A 22782-nucleotide genomic window follows, 5' to 3' on the forward strand; every position below is an offset into this window, starting at 1 on the left:
GCAACTATACCTCCTCCATTTAAAGGGGTAGTCTCACTTCAGCCAGTGGCATTTATCCTGTAGAGAAAGTTAATACAAGGCACTTATCAATGTATTTTTATTATCCATATTGTCTCCTTTGCTGGCTGGATTCATTGCCTTATACACTGCTCGTTCCATGGTTACAACCAGCCTGCAATCCATCAGCAGTGGACATGTTTGCATGCTATAGGAAAAGGCACCGTCCTCTCTGGTGGCCGAGAACGTGAGAGCATGCATAGGCTGGTGCCTTTTCCTATAGTGTACAAGCATGACCACCACTGCTGGACTGCAGGATGGTCTTAACCAAGGAAACCAGCAGTATAATGTGATGGGAAAATGAATCCAGCCAGTAAAGGGAGCAATATGGATAATAACAATACATTAGTAAGTGCCTTGTATTAACTTTCTCTACATGATAAATGCCATTCACTGAAGTGAGACAACCCCTTTAACAGGTATATGTACTCTAGTATTCTGTACTTACACATTTATGTTTCATGTTATGTTGTGCATTTGGTATCTAGGGTCCGCACTTGATGTCACTGTAATTGTCGACACACACTGATGATGTCACTAAGGTATAGGTATATAAATATATATATATATATATATATATATATATATATATAGGCACTATGTTTAGGTTGTGCATGCCTGAGACAGACTTAACAGCCGAAACGTCACAACTGATATACACACATATATACATCTGCAATAAATTACTTTCTGTTTTGGACTTCATATTAGGGGCAAGTTGGACCAAACTCCGTGTTGGGGAGCACCCACATCTATTTTTGTACTTATTTCACTTGGAGTGCTGTTCCCCCTAGCTTTTGTATTAGTTCTTACAGGCAGCGAGACCAGTGTGACGCTACATCCTATAGAACTACACTGGAGACTAAACAGATAGTACAGACAGGCAGTGTGAGTGAAGAGGTTTATATATATATATATATATATATATATAACTGCAGCTAATCACTATATCTGCACCTACTGCATATATCTGCACTCCTGGTCTTTTAGATAGGAGAGACATATCTACAGAATACAGAGATATATACGGAGGAGTGTGGGGAGGGGCCTTAGAGCTGCCAGGAGGGATCTGACTGATGATGTCATCCTGTTGTTCACAGGAAGTCAGCCACACAGGAGAGACTGAGTTCCTGTTTACATAGCCAGACTTGAGATCACATGACCAGGTTCCTATAAAGAAAAAGTATGGATGATGGAGTGAGGCAGAGTTCACACTTTCACACAGTTATACGGGCAACGATTTCTATCACTTACTGTGAGCCAAAAGCAACAGTGAAGTCTACACAGAGAGAAGGTATAATGGAAAGCTTTCCTCCTGTTCTGTGTTTCTGACCTGCACCTGGTTTAGGCTCACAATAACTGATGGAATGAACTGACCAACTAACTGAAGTATGGAATTGTCCTTAGGATGCAACACATTACACTGCAACAACACTGGTGATGAGTCAGTAATGTATGTATAATCAAATGTGCTTCTTTAATTGAAGGAAAACACAGGGATAGGGCAGACTTTTATTGCTTTACATATTTGATGTATATGCCAGGCCTTAGTTTTTTTTAAGGGTGTTGTCTGGCTGTGAAATATTTTTTAAAAATTGGCAGAATAGCTTAAAAAAAAGTAACACCCACCTAACCGATTTCCCACCGCTCCTATTCCGATGTTTCCCGTGTCAACTGCAGGTCTCGACTTCCTGGTACCTTTTAACACAGGAAATGTGATTGCTCAGTAATCACTGCCTGAGGCAGATCATCGGTGAGGCCACAGATGGAGCAGACACATTTCCTGTGTGGAGCGGGATCAGGAAGTAAAGACTGGCGGAAGATCTGGGAGGCATCAGAACATGAGTGGCAGGATCGGTAAGGTTACCTTTTATTAAACTTTTTAAATCCACTCTGTCCGTTTATTATTTTTTGCCTAGTCAGTCAACTCCTTTATATTTTCCTCAAAAAGTAACTCATGTCAGGATTGAGATCACTTATTCCATAAGGAGTTTAAGAATGATGGTGGGAAAGGCACCCGAGAGAGTGGGCAGTCTGACTGTCAAGATATCACTGGAAGCCTCTCCTGCAAAGGGCCACACATCATATTCAATGTCCTGTGCTTCTTTGCATAGAGAAGTGGACTCTCATGGTAGTGTACGGCATAATATATAAAAGCATAGGTATGTAAAGCATACATAAAAGGAGGAAGTGTCATCAGGCAACTCCTTCAATACAATACTAACAATAAAAACTCATCCACTAAAGAAATGAGTAAATCTAGGTTTCTTTCCTAGAACACTGACAAGAGGATTACAAGTATTAAAATGCCTAAACACCAACACACAAAGAACAAAATGATGAAGTATCTAGTAAATGATGCGAAAATAAAAGAGCATCGTTCACACTTCTCCATCAGGCACGATACGGCTAGTGATTTCATCAATACTCCATTTTCTTGGTTCAAAACACAAGGTCACGACTCTGAAAAGGTCACAAAAATTGAATATGCAACATTAACTGTTTAGCGCCGTTGTTCCAAAACGACAGCGATTCACAAAGGCAGTGAACAGCTACTGATATGTGAAAGGGTTACAAGAAGGAGCCTGCGGGCATCATGCCAGAGCCCAGTACTCCGGATGCAGAACGACACTTGTGCTCGGTAATCAGGGCTTTATGGAAGAAAAGAAGACATGTAGACAAGAAAAAGGCAAATAACAAAAAGTACCAATATCAACATGCTGTGGAGGGAGCAAAAAATGTTCTTCTTGGGTTAACGCTATTTGCCTCTGCTCCTTGCATCCTGTACTAAACATAGCAGCACCTCATTAAATGCAGATTTCTGTATGGATTGCATCTATAAATGTACAGAATAGAGAGAGACTGACCAATCAGAATTAGGCAGGGCTGTTAGTGCCACAGAGCTGCTCATCAAATAACATTTTTTAAAAAGGACCTTGTCAAGGCAATGGATAGCAATATCAGAGTACATGATCTAAAATAGAACATATTATAATAGTATATAATAGAATATATAACGTAATTGTAAATAATAAAATACTGAATAATCTAGGAAATCATCTAAAGACCAGGATACGCATTACCACTTTTGAGGATGAGGGAATGATGCTACATCTAAATGAAACCAAATTAGCAAAGAAACTGAAGATGCTCAACAGACCGAGTGCACTGACAGAAACGATCAGTCGTCATTATAAAAAATTGCCAGACCGCATTATAATCAATCACTTTAATGAATGGCATTTAAAAAGGTTAACAAGAATGCAGGGATAGAATGGGCAACATCACTGGACAAGAACACAAGGGCAAAAATGTATGGCTATAAGCATTATAGTAACAATGGTATAAAGTGCAAGTGCTACAAACAGTAGTGGCAAAACCAGTTACCCATAGCCAATCTCTGTCCAGGATGGCGCCAACGACCAGGTAAAGCTCTATGGCTGCACCTCCTGTTGTCACATTATCAGATGTCGAAAGTAATTGAATAGATAATTGCTAATATCCTTGTAAATTAAGTAATAAAACATCATTTCCAAGCTGAGTGTTAAATGTAAGGTTATTAAATGGGCATCTAATATTGACTATATGCCTACATTTGAGGGTCACTGGCCCCGGATATGTATGCTTTGTGAATCCTGGTGCATTTTACGTTTGCTTGTCATTCTCATACCAGTTTTGTTTATACTGCAGATTCAGCAAGTGCGCTGACCCCCTGGTCATAGGAATTGGGCAGTTTCCTTGATCTGCACGCTAGTCTAGGGTTCATTATTGATTTTACCTGGGGATTGAGAACCTGTTTGTTGATTGGATATCCAAAAATGGTTCATTTTAGGAGAGCCCTTATCATTTTCAAGTTGAACTAGTCAACTTATATTCATTTTTACCATTACACTGCATGACTGCAGATTGCTTTTTAATTCCACATTTGTGGGAAATAAATATTTAGGCAGATGCCAAAAAGCCAAATTTCCTAATTTACTTGGATATCAATGGGAAGAAAAGGTTTTAAGGACTGGAATCACAGAAATACATCAATGGTCTATTTGTTGATGTAAATCTGGCGATGCGCAAGTGGATGCCTAACTTTTAACAGAATGGATTTTAGATCCAAAATTTTGTGCTGATTAATCTGTTATATATGGTATATAGTGGGGTTGTCACGATACTAACATTTTTATTCGATTTTGATATCATGAAAAACTATTGCGAGACTCAATACCAGGCGAGAAAAATAAAACACAAAAAAAGTCGCATGCATTTCGCATTTCATGGAACGTCCGGCCCATAATAGAACAGTCCTATCCTATTTTTTGGGGGGACAAGATGAAAAAAAAATGGCGAATCGCGCTGTTTTTATTTTTTTTTCTGTTACGGTGATAACCGCATAGGAAATATTTTTTAATAGTTTGATATATATTTTTTTAAATGTGGCAATACCTAATATGTTCATTTTTTATTGTTTATATATTTTACATGTAAAATTAGGAAAGGGGTGATTTAAACTTCATATTTTGGTGTGTTTTTTTTTTTTTTACTATTTATTTAATAACTATTAGCCCTTTATGGGGCTAGAACCCTTGTCCTATTCACCCTAATAGAGACCTATTAGGGTGAATAGGACTTCACACTGTCCCTGCTGCCCTGGGCTTTGTGCACACAGCAGCAGGAAGTTTACCATGGTAGCCAAGAATTCAGCAGCGCCCTGGCTGCCATGGTAACCGCTTGGAGCCCTGCGAGATCACTGCTGGGGCTCCTATCGGAAGCTGCCACCAATGAGGAGGGGACCCTGTGGCCACTGCCACCAATGACTATAATACTGGGGGGGGACTGCACCACCAAAGGGAGGTAATGGGCACAAGTAAAGAGGTGGCTTGTGCTCCTGGAACAGTTATTCAAGCTCCACTGGCCACTTTGAAGCTCATTAGCATACCAAACAAACGTTATTTTTGGACGTTTAGCTACATGGATCATCCGCACAAAGGTATCGTTCTAATGATGGTACACACGGCTATATTACATTGGCTTTAGTTTTATATATAGCCAAAGTAGCTGAGATTCCCTTTAAGCATGTGCACTGGCTTGCCACTGAACTCTAGGAGACTGACAGAGATGACCAAGCACTGTACTCCGCTTCTCATAGATATGACTAGAGAGCTAGCAAGCATGCTCAACCTGTGACTCCATTCATATTGGATTTCAGTGATTGGACCACCACCGATCAGGCACTTACCAACTGCCAGCCATATCTGCTGCCATTTATCTCCAGGGAAATCAATATAATGCAAAAAATATATATATGAAAATCCAACCTGTGTGATCCTTGTTGCCTACCATCAGGAGACACCATCACACTAGATCTGCCCCAAACAAGTTGAGTTGTCAATGGTTAAACTTGTGGAAATCAACCAACATTTGATTAGTATGTCTGGCCTGCTGAATACCCGGTAGGAATAGCCATACTTGTTGTCACTTTTGAATTTGTCTAACGAGCATGCTGAATTCTGCATGACTAGTTTTCTATTTACTGTATTTCTCACTCCATAAGATGCACTTTTTTACCCCAAAGGTGTGTGTGTGTGTGTGTGGGGGGGGGGGGGAATGGTAATGCATCTTATGATGCGAATACTAGTGAGAGCATTATGTGAAAGTACACAGTAGGCCCAGGAAGTGGTGAATACAGACCTCCTTGTGCTAGCTGTACTCACTGCTCCCTGGTCGTCTTCTGCCTCCACTGTGTCCTGACGCCATACAGTGTAAGCGTGCACTATGACCTGATGCTGTGCAATTTCAGGTCAAAGCACAGCGCATGACGCTGGCAAAAGAGCAGGGGGCGGTGAGTCCAAGAAGAGCGAGCAGAATCTGCGAGTGTCTGCACCGCCCGGAGCAGGAGAGGGGAGTTCATTTTATTTATTTTAGATCTAATCTGAGGTCTGATGAGCAATGGGGGTCTGATTTGGGAGATTGATCTGAGGTCTTATTAGCAATGGGGGTCTGAGGAGGAATGGGGGTCTGATCTGAAGGCTGATCTTATTTTTCCTCCTCTAAAACCTAGGTGTGTTTTATGGTTCAGGAAATATGAACGATATCTCAATCTTTATCCATAATCAAATCAATATTCTATATAAATGTTTGGTTCCAATTACAGGGGTTGTCCCAAGATTTGAAATCCGCTATTCATGGGACAGGCAATTCGTGTCTGATCGTTGGAAGTTCGACCACTGGGAGCCCTACCTTTCATGAGAACGAGGGTCCTACACCAAACAACCTCTTTAACCTAAGAGAGCATCACTTATGCTTTGTTTGCAGTTATAAATCATGTAATAGGCTTCAATATTCAGAAACTCAAAAATACGGAAACCTATATGAAAGCTTGTCATATGCACACCAAAAAGAAACTTTTGGTGTTTGCCGGCTCTATAGAAACGCACTCCCATATTTGCTGCATTCTAATTTAATGATAACCGTGGATTTCTCTTGGAAAGTGTGGCGGGTAGACACATGCAAATTAATAATGTGCTGTGTGAATATAGCCATAATCCATCCTTCGCTCTTCACTCTTCTTCCAATCTTTGCTCCATTTTGTGGAGAATGACCTAATTGTAATACTTCTCTGCCCAATGGAATTAGTACAGTAAAACAGAAATGATGAAGTAACAGCCCACGTGCCCTACGAGTCTCTATCATTTCACCACCCCTTAGTTTAAAGGGAATCTGTAAACAGGAAATTCACTGACACTATGCCATGTAGGGCTACCTCAGCTGAATGTAACGATACCTTCAAAAAAAGCATCCTTTCACATGGACTGTTGTGCAATTATCGGGAATGAATGAGATGTTCCTGATAATTGACTTATTGTCTACAGAGATGAGGGCTGCATTTACACGCAGCAATCACCTCTGCTGTATGGAGACAAGCTCTCGCTTGTTCCCATAGAAAATCATTGCTCCTGGGCAGCAGGATCTGCTTCACAAGAACGCAGATTTTTGGTGCTGGCAGAACGACACGATCACCCAATGGACAGCATTTGCTCATTTATTGGGTGATCGCTGGCACAATTTTATATGCCCAAATTATTGGGAACGAGCGTTTCTACAAATGCGCATCCTCAATAATCGGCCTGAATATTGGTCCATATACAAGGTCCTTTAGCAATATGTTGCTTCATTCTGGAAAAAGGTACTTTTAATCCATATGCAAATGAGCAGTAAAGTGCAGTGAGGGCGGGCCCAAGCCACTTTGTGCACCCTTCTTGCTTCCTATGCCATAACCGTTCCTCTCCTGATTGATTGACAGGGCCAGGTTACTGCAAATTCACCTCTCCTGGCCCTGACAGTAAAGAAACAGAGGAACGGGCTGGAGGAAGAAGGAGCAAGGGTGCACAGATGCGCCCTTGGTGCACTTAACTGCTCATTTGTACATAGATTAAAGTTAGAACAATTAATTGCCTATCCATAGGACAGAGGATAACTATCAGATCAGTAGGGGACCTACCACGCATTTCCGACCAGCTGCTCTGTCCATTTGAAGGCGCTCCACAGGGAACAGGGGTCCTGTTCTCATGATCGGTGGGGGACCCAGCAGTACGATCCCCACCAATCTGATACGTATCCCCTATCCTGTGGATAGGGGATAGTTTATTATACCCAGAATACCAATTTAAATGTACTTTTTCTCCAGAAGGAAACAATGGATCACTAAGTGAAGGGTCTCAGCTGAGCTAGTCCTATAAGGCGTTGTGTCTGGTTTACTGGTGAATTTCCTGGTGACCGATTCCTTTAAAAAATAAAATAAAATCATTCATTGTCAGGGGAAATCCATATGCAGTCTCTGTGGACGCTAAGGTTGTATATAGCTTCATATGCACTTCCAAGGGATGGACGAAGTATAATTGACAGAATCTGTACTTCACAGATATCCTTTTAGAAAGAAGAATGAAAAGACTCCACTGATCTGATTAATGCTTTATACAGTTCTTTTAACGCTGGACTCATTGATCGATCGATAATGAACCTGGAAGAAGGTTTCACTCATCTGAACATCCACATAGATTTTCTTTATCTATTTGCAGGAACCAATCAGTACAAACAATTAATTTTGCCTTGTAAATAAAATGGCCCATCCAAAGGAATTAGAAAATCAATACTTTGAAAATCAAAGCGATGCAAACTTATTTTCTCTATTCCATTAGGTAGATTAACTCTTGTTAGCTGAATCCATAAGAGTGATTGTACTGCATATTGGTCACACAGTATACAGAATGGATTGGGAACTTAAAGTGGCCCTGGAAAAAAAATATAAAAGTGGCCCCTTGTTGTAGGCAGGTCCAAATTGACAGAAAGCGAGTCAACACAAGTAGATAGGACCAGCATAAATAGGCAGGGACAACAGAAGTAGGCAGGACTAGCAATACCATAGTGCAGCACAAAATACCAGCCCAGCAGAATAAAATATCACAGTGTGCAGCAGAACCCCACCCCAGCAGAACCAAATACCACAGAGCAGCACAGACTACTGCCTCAGCAGAACCAAATACCACAGTGCACCTCAAAACACTAATCGCCCTCGCCACAGTGTTCAACTATATGACCATCCCGAGGATGGTGATACGATTGAATTTAGAAGGGCACCCGTGAATAAGTACCTGATGCTCCTACAAATTAATGATGAGAGCATCAGACCATTATGTACCCAGATGGCGGCCGTAAGGAGGGCTTGGGCAGCCCTCTCGGTGTCAGCCCATAGTGAAATTTCCCTGTAGGGTTTATGGTCAGTCCGTCCCTGCATAGTAGAGTCATATAAACGTACAGTAATGTAGATCAAGAGATACAATGTGGTTCGGGACACTGGGGACCCCTTACTCGAGCTGAGGAATGGGCCCCCAGTACCCGGAAATATGTTGTATGATCTGAGACACATAATAATGTCATTTATATTAGATTTCTAGGCCAAGACTTTAATCCCATTAATTCATGAATTCTAGTTTTCAAAGGATTATGATTCATGGAACAAGATTAAGGTACCCAAAGTCGAACCACTGGTGTATCAGTGAACTTATTCTTTATCTGTGGGGATAGAAGGCATAAAACATGCGATCCAGTGTATTTTTGAATATAGATATGAAGATATGTCTACCACTTGTGTCTTTGGGAGTGCTAGTATACTGTACATACTGTAAGCTCTTTTAGGCAAAAGGGGGTCAATAATGCTCTGTACATATGTTTCCTCTCTAATGGAAAGGCAAAGCAATGGAAGAAACATGTCGAATAATATAAAACTTCCATATGATCAAGGGCTTAAAGAGTCGGGAGTCAGTGTGCCTGAGCTGAATGGCTGCACTTGACTGAGCTCCGTTCTTTTATCTGCTCTGGATCCTGCTTACGCAAGCTTAGTGGCATTAAAATGGTCAAAATCGGTGGGGCAAAGCAGGGAGAGACTACTGCTTTGGTAAAAACCCCACATGTAATAAGTGGAATGACAAAATTCCTGAAAAAACACATGCGACGCCCAAGACGAACCAGGGGAAGGAGTATCGGACTCAGAAAGCGATGGCGAACTCACCTCAGAACACCCTAGCCTACCAGTCTCCAGGCGTTTCATCAGACAATCTCTGGAAGAAGCCCTGGGCCCGCTAAAGCAAGAACTTTCTAGCCTGACACAGGAAATAAGGCAAGTGGGTCACAGGGTGGAGGCTTTAGAGACAGCACAGGCCGCGGTGGCGGAACATGGAGAAGCAGTATCCCAACGTCTCATTGCGTACCAACTGCACCTCAACTCCTTATATGCGGCAGTAGAAGCCCAGAAGAATCGGGGGTAGGAGAAATAATCTACGCTTTAGGGTTGTCCCAGAATCAATCATGCCTTAGGACGTCCAGGCTGCCATATTGCAGATCACTGTGCCTTTATTGGGAGCTGAAAAAAGTGCAGCCATAACCAAGAGCTCACCGAGCCCTGCGGCCTCGTCCCAAGGACACTGATCCCCCAAGGGACATCATATGCCGCTTCTTAAATTTTCAAGACAAAGAAATGGTCCTCAATGCAGCTAAAACGGCAACCTCAGTCTGCCTGGGAGACACCCCCATTGCTATTTTTCAAGATCTCTCTCCTGCCACATTACAAAAGAGACGTGCACTTAAACCTCTGACAGATCTACTACGAGCGAAGAAGATCCCATATAAATGGACATTTCCATTTGGCCTTACTTTCTTGTTCTCGGGTCGCAGCATGGTGATTTCTTCTTTTTCAGACCTGCAACAGGCCAATACTTATATAGACATCTCCCCCTTGGATATTGAGAGCTGGGATACTGTTAAAGATCTCTCATCGCTTTCAGATCTCCCAAAGTCCACCCCATGGGAAAAGGTGTCCACTCCAAAGCAAGAGAGGCACAAGAGGCGCTGAGGAGGACTGACCCCAAAGAAGATCTCCTGGATGAACGCTTAGGACTTTGGGACCCCTCTGGTTATTATATTTCATTCTACCTCATTCAAAGATAGATATGCCTATCTAACAATTTATACACCGTCTACTATGGTCTGATACCCCCCTTTTCTCCCTATCCACCTTACCTGCCTACCCCACCGTTGGTCACCTTTGGTACTAATCTGCACAATAGTATTGTACTAATGTTTATCTTTCTAGGCCATATCTTTATCTAGATCCAGTTAGGAGCAGTTTCTACATGTATACTTGCACAATTACCCCCTTTGAGTGGAACCACCACTTTCTATGAAATTGCTTGTTTTTACAACAACTTTCAACCTTGCAGGTTCAACGTGCACTATTTCTTTATTCCAAAGTTAATATGTTTTCTTTTGCGGTCTTTCTCCTGGGACATGAGAGGCCTGGATTCCAGTTAGCACATAATACTGTCCAGGGAGGAGGGAGGATTCCATCTATGTAGCTACTAAGATTTGCCCACCCGCAAAATAGTTATACTCCCCATGGCTGATCTAAATATAGTGTCTTATACAGTGGGGGAAATAATTATTTGACCCCTCACTGATTTTGTAAGTTTGTCCAATGACAAAGAAATGAAAAGTCTCAGAACAGTATCATTTCAATAGTAGGTTTATTGTAACAGTGGCAGATAGCACATCAAAAGGAAAATCGAAAAAATAACTTTAAATAAAAGATAGCAACTGATTTGCATTTCATTGAGTGAAATAAGTATTTGAACCCTCTAACAAAAAAAGACTTAATACTTGGTGGAAAAACCCTTGTTTGCAAGCACAGAGGTCAAACGTTTCTTGTAATTGATGACCAAGTTTGCGCACATTTTAGGAGGAATGTTGGTCCACTCCTCTTTGCAGATCATCTCTAAATCCCTAAGGTTTCGAGGCTGTCTCTGTGCAACTCTGAGCTTGAGCTCCCTCCATAGGTTTTCGATTGGATTAAGGTCCGGAGACTGACTAGGCCACTCCATGACCTTAATGTGCTTCTTCTTGAGCCACTCCTTTGTTGCCTTTGCTGTATGTTTTGGGTCATTGTCGTGCTGGAACACCCATCCACGACCCATTTTCAGTTTCCTGGCAGAGGGAAGGAGGTTGTCGCTCAGGATTTCACGATACATGGCTCCGTCCATTTTCCCGTTTATGCGAATAAGTTGTCCTGTGCCCTTAGCAGAAAAACACCCCCAAAGCAAAATGTTTCCACCCCCATGCTTGACGGTGGGGACGGTGTTTTGGGGGTCATAGGCAGCATTTTTCTTCCTCCAAACACAGCGAGTTGAGTTAATGCCAAAGAGCTCTATTTTGGTCTCATCAGACCACAGCACCTTCTCCCAGTCACTCTCTGAATCATTCAGGTGTTCATTGGCAAACTTCAGACGGGCCTGCACATGTGCCTTCCTGAGCAGGGGGACCTTGCGAGCCCTGCAGGATTTTAATCCATTGCGGTGTAATGTGTTTCCAATGGTTTTCTTGGTGACTGTGGTCCCTGCTAATTTGAGGTCATTAACTAACTCCTCCCGTGTAGTTCTAGGATGCTTTTTCACCTTTCTCAGAACCATTGACACCCCACGAGGTGAGATCTTGCGTGGAGCCCCAGAGCGAGGTCGATTGATGGTCATTTTGTGCTCCTTCCATTTTCGAACAATCGCACCAACAGTTGTCACCTTCTCTCCCAGCTTCTTGCTAATGGTTTTGTAGCCCATTCCAGCCTTGTGCAGGTCTACAATTTTGTCTCTGACATCCTTGGACAGCTCTTTGGTCTTTCCCATGTTGGAGAGTTTGGAGTCTGCTTGATTGATTGATTCTGTGGACAGGTGTCTTTTATACAGGTGACTAGTTAAGACAGGTGTCCTTAATGAGGGTGACTAATTGAGTAGAAGTGTCTAACCACTCTGTGGGAGCCAGAACTCTTAATGGTTGGTAGGGGTTCAAATACTTATTTCACTCAATGAAATGCAAATCAGTTGCTATCTTTTATTTAAAGTTTTTTTTTCGATTTTCCTTTTGATGTGCTATCTGCCACTGTTACAATAAACCTACCATTGAAATGATACTGTTCTGAGACTTTTCATTTCTTTGTCATTGGACAAACTTACAAAATCAGTGAGGGGTCAAATAATTATTTCCCCCACTGTAATGTCAAAGGTCTGAGGTCACTATCTAAGAGGTGTCAAATATTCTCCCTCTTGAAAAAAGAACGGTGTTCAGTTATATTCCTGCAAGAGACCCATTTTAAGTTAAATAAATACCCTAACCTGACCTTTTCTAACTACCCACTCTGGTATCACTGCAGTGTGGATGGGCCTGCCTCTAGGGTGGTGAGCATTGGGTTCCAAAAAGGTTTCCCTTTTATTTACAACACCCATATCCAAGACCCAGATTGACATTACATCAAGTGAAAGGCACGTTCGGTCCTATTACCTCCACATTTGCCAACATATATGCCCCTAACTCTGAGCAAGAAAACTAGCTCCTTGAGGTCCTCTCAGTGCTAGACTCCGTTAGAGAAGGAGTGGTCATACTGGGAGGGGATTTCAATTTAGCAGATATGGGTTTGATAGATGTGTGGCGATTCCTAAACCCTACAATAATTGACTACACCTTTTATTCTGCAGCCATAAGGCTGATCACATACATTTTCCCTTTCAGATGCCGTGGTCAAATGTGACCACGGCATCTGCGCAGTCCAGAAGCGGAAGTCACGCACTTCCGCTCCGGTAACAGCGTTCCCCGGCAGAGATTGGGGAACCTTGCACTAATAGGCTGAAGCCTCAAGCAGGCTTCAGAGCCTTTTAGATGACTATACCATTACAGGCCACTAGGTGGCAGCATTGTATTGGTATAGTGCAAATAAAGTTTTCAATTATGTCTAAATAGACATCAATGAACACAATAGGCAATCTAATGATTGCCAGTTATTGTCACCCAAGGTGACTTAAATATATATTTTTTTTAAGTAAAAAAAAAATGTTTTTACAAATATAAACAAAATAAAAAAAATAAAAGTTCAAATCACCCCCCTTTCCTTAAAATAAAAATACTTAAACAATAAAAAAAAACATCATGGGCATCGCCGCGTGCATAAATGCCCATACAATTAAAATATAACAATATTAATAGCATACGGCAAATGGCATAATGTGAAAAAAATAAAAATTAAAAGCCAATTTGCCATTTTTTGTCACCAACTACCCAATAATTTTTTAATAAAAAGTGATCAAAAAAAGTCGCACACACTTCAAATTGGTATCACTGAAAAGAACAGATCGTCCTGCAAAAAATGAGCCCTCACACAGCCCCGTACACAACTACAAAAGAGTTATAGGAGTCAGAATATGGTTATAAAAAATATATTTTTTTCCTCAAAGGTTTAAAAAAAAATTCAGTATTAAAACGCAAGAAAAATTATACAAGTGTGGTATTGTTGTAACAGTACTGACCCCGCATAGTGTAAAAAATAAAATAAAAACCTTTATCAGAATTGCGTTTTTTCACAATTCTACCCCATTTGGAATTTTTACCCCCCTTCCTACTAGATGGTATGCAACCGTAAATGGTGCCATTAGAAAGTACAACTTGTCCTGCAAAAAATAAGCCCCCATAAGGCTATGTGAATGGAAAAATAAAAAAGTTAGGACTTTCCTCACTTCTCCGCAAGGACAACGTCTTTATGATTCTAAAATCATAGCGGAACAATTTCAACTCTTCTATAAGTCTCTTTATAATCTATACCTGACACGCCTGACTCCCTCCCAATAGACAGGGGCCAACTCATGAATAAGTTCCTTGACAGCCTATGTTTACCTGCCCTATCCCCAGTGCAAAGAGAAGCCTTATCTAAACCTTTCACATTGGCAGAACTTGACTCTGCTATTAAACGTACACCAAGAGGCAAATGCCCGGGTCCAGATGGGCTACTTATTACTTTTTACTCTACATTTAAAGAGGTTCTTCTCCCTCATCTCTTTCCTGTTTATAACCTCACACTATACAATGTAGCCCTATCTATAGAAATGACACATACCCAAATATCCCTTATCCCGAAAGAGGGAAAACACTCCTTATGCGCAAATTATCGCCCCATATCCTTACTAAACATAGGCCTCAAACTTCTAGCTAAAATGTTAGCAACAAGACTACAATCTCTCCTGCCGGGACTGATCCATCCCGACCAGGTGGGCTTTGTTCAGGGAAGGGAGAGAAAGGACAACACCACTAAAGTCTTAGAAGCCATATTTTACGCCTCACGTAAAAACATCCCACTGGTTCTTCTTGGCACTGATGTTGAGAAGGCCTTTGACAGGGTTGATTGGTTATTTATCAAAAAAGTTATGCATACATTTCAGATCTCAACCCCCATTTATTGATACTACATTTTCAAATTATACTAACTCCTCTGATTCTGTAGCAGTAAATAACACCATCTCCCCTCCATTCCCGATCCGAAACGGCACTAGACAGGGGTGGCTCCTTTTACCCCTTAAACTTTGTCTTGGTGATGAAAACCCTTATGCAAGCAAAGAGACAGGAATCAGCTATTAAAGGCATTCATATTGGAGGACAGGAACATAAGCTAGCAGCCTTTGCGAACGACCCATTGATCCTGATGACCAATCCCACACAGGCGATGCCTTTGGTCACTGATTTACTGCAATAATTTGGTTACATATCCAACTTTAAAGTGAACCCACATAAATCCCAGATTCTTTATTTTGGCCTCCCAACCTCTATTGTTTCTGCAATAGAGGTTGGGAGGCCACCCAACAACTGACTTACCTGGGCGTTAAGCTCTCACCTCACCTACACGATTTATTTGCTCTTAACTTCAAACCTTTGCTTCAATCTATTATCTCTTAGTTGGAGACACTGGATCTACCGTATCTATTCTGGTTTGGTAGAAAGAATATGGTCATATCCTTAGTAATGCCCAGACTTACTTACCTTATGCAGGCACTTTCTATTCCTGTCCCAAGGTCATACTTCCTGTCCTTGAATGGGTGTATCCGCAGATTTGTTTGGCAGGGGAAAAAGAGCCGCATCGCTCTCCGCACCCTCTTCAAACCAAAACCATGTGGAGGAATTGGACTCCCCGACCCAGAGGTAAGTATGAAAGATATCCATCTTTGCAGAGTGATAGAGGTCACCGCCCCACAAGTCTTGGCTTAAGATTGAAAACGCCCTGTCCCCAACCCCTCTCCGAGCCTTGTTACTGGCCGACAGACCACTCCCAGCCTTATCAGCTTTAAATAGTCCTATTCTGCTGAAGGTGTGGGAGTGGTTCTCTGCCACATATAAGGCTCTTCCATACCATTCACCTCTTCACCAAATAAGAGATATTTTTGCTATAGCCCCTAAGGAATTTGGAGATAGTCTACCCACAATAACTAGATCCCCAACTACGCCTATTATTGAATTATACGATGACAAAGGCTGTATCTTGATGGACTCGGTCCTTTCCCGCAGACTAGCCCTGCCTGAAGCTTCGGTATTGTAATTTGGGGTCCTCAAACGGAAACTTACTGCTAGCTAAACGCATACCAGCCACACATATCGATATCGTGGTTTGTGAAATTAATAGCCAGTGAGTTTTACCCGCTAAAACTGATCTCTCTTCTGTATAACACCATGAAAAACCCCTTTCGCTAATGTGAAGCTGGCAGTGGGGGGTCTGTGGGAACAGGACCTGGGCATGCAATTTTCATCCACTGAAATACGTAAACTACTGATTGCTCCTCCCAAATTATCTAGATGTATACGTATACAAGAAAATGAGTACAAAGTGCTTTCTCGGTGGTATAAGACCCCAGATAAAATAGTCCATTTTGCTCCCAATGTGCCCGATCTGTGTTGGAGATACCACTCCCATAGGGATCCTTTTTCCAGTAAAATAATGGACTGGTGGAAAACTATCTTTGCAGAAAGTAACAAGATATGTCGCACATCCTATCCTTGCTCACCTTATATAGACCTTTTAAGCCTTGGTTTTCCAGGGAAGCGGAATTGCGTGGGAACACTTTTCTCTTTCCTAATAACAGCAGCCCGCTTGCTGATCCCACTATATTGGCGTTCTGAAGAATCCCCAACTCTGGACCATTGGGTTAGCAAGGTAGACCAGTTATATAGATTTGGGAAATTGTCCCACTGGGAACTCCGCACTAGACAAGTTTTTTCCTCTATTTGGCGACCTTGAAGAAATATAGACACTTTCATTGTGATAGCACCAACTCGAGCTCCCTTCTCCCCCACCCCCTCATACAGCTTGTGGCATCCTGGTGCCTACAAGTTTTATTGCTCTAAGACTTCCATGTCCAATTTACAGTTAAAATTTACGTGTCAGTACTCTTACAGGCCGAATATATTTTTATGGTGTCAGTGATGTGGTGATAATGGAACACTTTGCAGGCCTGCAAGCCTATCCTTTGTTTTACACAGCATTATTTCATGGTCTGTGAATTTCTTATATGACTAATAAAAATATAAATGATAAAAAAAGGGCTTAACGAGTCACTGTATTTTCACACAATTTAATTTCATTGGAAAGAGAATGGTATAGGTAGCACATTTCTAAATCACTTCATTAAAAAAAATCTGCCTGCATATACCTGAAAAAAGGCTCTAAAGTCATGGCCACTAGGGGTCTTACTTCCACCTAATTTACAGTCCACTGCCTCTTGTCAGGCAAAATCCGTCCTTAGTAACAGATATGGCAGAGAGGATGTGGTGGTGTGTCAGAGCTAGCAGAGATCCTGAGCCTGATAAAACAACTGCTTCTACACTGCTTCGGAACATCACAGGAGCCTCCTTCCCTTCTGTGTGATCTCTCTCTCCTTATCTGTTCTGTGAGCACTGGAGATGACAAAAAAATATTGTGGGAAGTAAGCGAAAAAAACTACCAGCACCACAGTGCTGGTAGTTTTCACAGAAGGAATACACCCCCTGTTTCTGAGTGAAATGCATCTAGCTGTGCAGTTGAAAAAAAATGAATAAAAATAGCTGAAAATGACATTTGGGAAATCCAAAAAAGACCTATTCCTTCACAGTTATGATTGTACAATGAAGCACAGCAATTTAGCAAAACTCAGGTACGCCTTAAAGAGCATCTCCAATTCTCAAACATCAATGCAGTCACCTGTTCCCCAATATGCTTCTATTATCAGAATCGTTTGATTGGGCAGATAAAGAAAAATCTAATCCTCCATCACCAGTCTGCAAATCATCCGGTGAATGCAGGCCTCCTTTTCAACAGGCAGGGTCTACAGATAGCCTTGTGGTATTTGGATTTATCGTAGCTCCAACGCTCCATTATCGATCATAGCCCTGTGTAAACACGTCCAGTGACCAGGTGACAAATGACTGAACAAGCGCTCATCTCTGATCAAATCTTTTACATGGATGTAAAAATAATAATTTGTTGGCAGCACCCCCCTATTGTACACCAGAATGTGCATCCAAGAGTGATGCAAACTGTATGGGAACAATGATTTTTACAGTAATATGGAAGTAAACGTCGAACAGCGTTCGTTACTGGAAAATTACCCCTTGTTACAGAAAGTATTTTCATTTCTGAATGCATCATATGAGGAGTATGCTCTGTAAACAGTATAGGGCTTGGCAGCATATAGATGTAATGTCCAAGGACTATAGGAGATAACACTTTCACTAATTGTACGGTATATTAAAGAAGGTTTCCATTGAGAAACCATTCAAAAAAAAATAAAGAAAGAAAACAGGTCATTCAATGTTAACAATGGCAAAAAAAAAAGCTAAGCTTCATTGATCCAATGCTATTGCTGTTCCGACGCTCCTCGGGTCCCCACCGCTCTCCACCACTCCCTATTCTGGCTGGACACTATGGAAATGACAAGAACGACTGGCTCAGCCAAGCACTGGCTAACGAAGGTCAACACTAAAGCCAGTGATTGGCTGAGCGTGCCTGGCCTGCCATTTCTGGTACAAGATTTGGAGAGCAGCAGTGACCGAAGCAGCATGGGAAAGCAGGAGCAGGAGATTGCTGGAGTTGAGTAAAGCTTCTTTGTTTTGTTTTTTGTTTTTTTTAAGGAATTTTCCACATTATTTTATTTTTAATTTATAGAAACCGCCTTGGCCTTGGTAAAATAATAAAAGCACCTAAGCTTACCTTTCCTGGCCTCTCCAATCCAATGCCAACGCTCTGTTGAGCTCTGCATTTTTAAGCACAAGATGGAATGAAGATATTTCCAAAAGCAGAACAAAATTACAAAAAAACTATGACTTGCAATATAACTCATTGTGTGCCTATTGTTTGGAAACTCTTAGGCCACTTCCAGATGACTGTTCACTGCGGGAAACACGCTCGGTGTGGGAGCTGTATTTCCTGGAGTGAACACTGCTCATCTTAAGTGGAATCGCAGTATTACATTAAATTAATGCAAAGGAGAGACAGAACTACTCATGTGAATTCACTATAGCAGGTTCCAATGGTGGCGGAGCCAGCGGTGTTGAGCCCAAGCCCGACGGGCCCCTGATGATTTGTGGAGAAGATTGATGACCGCAGCACTCACTGTCTTCAATAGTATGGAGATTTATTCACCAACTGTGCAAAGTTTCGACTTTACAAGGTCTTTCTCAAGCAAGTATTACAGAAATGTATGATGTTCTGAATTCCAGTCTCACCGCGGATCTAATAAACGGGAGTCACGGCATTACGTGACTACAGTTCAGCAGACTCATGATCAGGAAGGAATTCACAACATCATAAATCATTATGATGCTGCAAATCCAGAGATGAGCAGTGTCCATAATGGGAAATACAGCTCCTACACGGAGTGCGTTTCCCGCAGTGAACATGCTCGTCTGAAACTGGCCTTACAATTCTCAATCTGAATTCTGGGCAATACAGGTTACCAAAAAAATATATACTAATGCTATTCTATATTCATTGATACTGATGAGAACTCACTGCAGGTCGTCCCCACAGACATTAGTGGGGGCAATGCCAGACAAATATACAAATTCTGGAATGCTATTATTTTCCATGTGGTTAAGGAATAAGTCAATCAGGAGAACTCACGCAGAGATTTATCAACGCCTAAACGCCAGAAAACTGGAGTAAAAAAGCGACAAACCACAGAAAAGCGACAAACCACAGACTTGTGACTTTCTCGTGCAAATGGCACTTTTATGCCACTGTTGTCACTCAAAAAGAGGGCATTGTATGGGCGTGGTGTGAGGCCATTGCTCCTAGCAGATTTACCATCGGCATGGTGGGTTACCATCTGTTTGTGTGGGTTTCCTCCACTTTCTTCCCACACTCCAAAAATATACAATGAGGCAAATTGGCTTCCTACGACCCTAGTGTGTGTTGGGGTCAAGCGCTTATATGGCAGCCACGGACGTAAATGATGACTGAAATCTACGCCATCTACATTCTTGGCGCATGGACTGTCTCATCATAAATGAAACACATTCTCTGGCGGTGCTGGGGATATCAAGACCAATGTAAAAAATGCCAGTCTTGATAAATTTCCCCATTAATCCCTTGCCAGTCCTCTACTTCTGCCTGTATCAGAGTGCTGCAAAAAGGTAAAAAAAAAAAAGCAAAATTATGTGTGATATGCTGGTTATCTAACTGTATTTAATATATATGCACTGGTGCACTTTGTTACACATTATTATCACTAAAATATTGCATTTGTTTGATCACTGATGGCAACAATATGCATTTTTTTAATTATCAATTATGTATGTTAATGTTATTATACCTTTAAATACTTGGCACTTGCTTGTATTCACTTGCTTGAGAACACACCTGGCAAAAGGACTGAAACGCCGCTATATGGGTGAATAAAAGGACACTACGCTTTTTTCACAGAATAATGTGAATTCTTTTTTCCATTGCTCCATAAATAAATATATATATATATATATATATATATATATATATTTATATATATTATTATTTTTTATTGTTTTTAAACCCAGAAACGGCACCACTTTTGTCGATTGGTTATGTCTGAAATTGCAGCTCAGTCCCCTTCTCTTGAATGGAATAACAGAAATACACATAGTATATCGACAAACACACACAATCCTTCTTTCAGGCATTCAGTAGCCCAAGAATACTGAAGAAAGAAAGTTCAGGATAGCAACAGATCAGCAATGGCGTGGTTGTTTACCGCAGAGCCCCTGCATTGCACTCTTTTTCGTCAGTTGTTCTCACTTGGCTTTCCCACATCATCCTCTTAATGGAATTTCCAAGGTTACCAAGTAACTACAGTATGTTTGCTCCACATAACAAAAACTGAACAATAGCTAAAAAGTAAAAAAAACTGAATCTATGATTCACAGGCCTCATTTCTATTCCTCTGATACAACGGAGGAGGCCTCAAGCATTCTTCAAGTTTAGGAACATGTCGAGGTTAAAACCAGTTTTTAAATACATTCTCAGTTGTCTTTTCGTGATTTTTTTTATCCCTGAACACTACATTACTGATACCATCACACAGATAACCTCCCTCATGCAAGAAAAACAAATTATCCAGTGGAAACCCAGGCTTACGCCTATGTTCTCATTGTGCTCCAGGGAGTCTTTGACCTAATGCTAAGCATGAAAAAAAACATAGAAATGTCTTCTGTGTTAGGAGGTTGTGAGATAAATATAACAGTGCTAAAGGGGACACGTTGAATCTCCGGCAGTACAAAATTATTTGAAAATGCACGGCTTGTTATAAAGCAGAAGGAGTTCAAAGACACTGTGATATAAGCAGCCTATTCCAAGAAAGGCACATCAGCCTCACTGTGCAAGAGCAGATAATCTTCAAGGGGTTAGCCCATCTCACACACTGGTGGCATATCGCTAGGAAATGCCACCAATGCCAGATTGGTGTTGGTCCTACCTCTAGAACAGCACCAATCTCCCTAAAACCAGAGTCCCTAAAATGAACGACAGTGCATGGTCTCCATTCACTTCTATGGGAGTTCCAAAAAGAATTCTGGAACTCCCATAGAAGTGAATGAAGAGTGCAATGCTTAAGTGTGGCCACTTCTCCATTCACCTCTATAGGAGTTGGATCATAAGGAATCGAAACACTAAGGGCCTCTTTCAGACGGGCGTTGCGGGAAAAGGTGCAGGTACGTTGCGGGAACATGCACGCTTTTTCCGCGCGAGTGCAAAACATTGTAATGCGTTTTGCACGCGCGTGAGAAAAATCGCGCATGTTTGCTACCCAAACCTGAACTTCTTCACAGAAGTTCGGGCTTGGGATCGGTGTTCTGTAGATTGTATTATTTTCCCTTATAACATGGTTATAAGGGAAAATAATAGCATTCTGAATACAGAATGCATAGTACAATAGCGCTGGAGGGGTTAAAAAAATAAAAATAAAATTTAACTCACCTTAATCCACTTGATCGCGCAGCCGGCATCGCTTATGTCTTCTTTCTTTGCTGTGTGCAGGAACAGGACCTGTGGTGACGTCACTCCGGTCATCACATGGTCCATCACCATGGTAAAAGATCATGTGATTTTTTTCAATTTTTTTCAGTTTGACAAAAAACATTTTCTGCAAAAAACTGGTGTCCCTATGGGTGCGAAATACTCTCCTTCCCTGGCCAATTTGGCCATGGCTTACCGGGAGACAGACAATGCATATTTATAATGAAAATAAACCTTTTTTGGATAATATTAGGTGGTACGGCAGATCCAACGATGACCTGCTATTTATTTGGCAGGGAGAGGTGTCTGCCGTACCCCCTTTTATATCCTATTTAAATAATAATAACTACAATCTTGCATATACCCATACTGTAAACGAATATGAAATTACATTTTTAGGACCTAAAATTACAGGGTATACCAAATCAGGAGATCATCACAGCTACATATAGAAAACCCATCTCAGGTAATACAATTCTTCATGCAGGTACATTCCATCCTAAACATACTTTGAAAGCTATTCCCACTGGTGAATTAATCAGAGCCAAACGTAATTGCAGCACAGAAAAAACCTACCAATGTGAACAGAAAGCTATAGACAATAGATTGTCAACCAGGGGTTACCCTAATTGGAGGCTAAAACAAGCCACTGCCCGTGTAACCCAATTAACACAACATGAACCTGTAACAAAGGAACATAATGAAAACAGGAACAAAAATAAAAGCAAGTTCACACCAACACTCACTTTACAATATAATCCTCCTTTTTATGAAGTACGCTCTTTAATTTACAAATATATACCAATACTTTATGAAGATGAAAAATGACACCACATATTATCAGAAGGATTTAGAGGGTCTTA

The 22782-nt window shown here is 41.3% G+C and overlaps 1 protein-coding gene and 1 long non-coding RNA gene across 3 annotated transcripts in view; both read right to left on the bottom strand.

Moving 5' to 3' along the window:
- Nucleotides 1-22782, bottom strand: part of ABAT (4-aminobutyrate aminotransferase) — a 212868-nt gene that overhangs the window by 103786 nt on the left and 86300 nt on the right. The window lies entirely within an intron of this gene.
- Nucleotides 1100-22543, bottom strand: LOC121007641. The gene is made up of 4 exons (XR_005780451.1): nt 22393-22543; nt 7196-7201; nt 2263-2264; nt 1100-1112 (listed from the first exon to the last, which is right to left on the bottom strand). It is a non-coding gene; the product is annotated as an uncharacterized LOC121007641 (long non-coding RNA).

Source organism: Bufo bufo, chromosome 7 (assembly GCF_905171765.1).
Source record: "Bufo bufo chromosome 7, aBufBuf1.1, whole genome shotgun sequence".
Taxonomy (NCBI): Eukaryota; Metazoa; Chordata; class Amphibia; order Anura; family Bufonidae; genus Bufo; species Bufo bufo.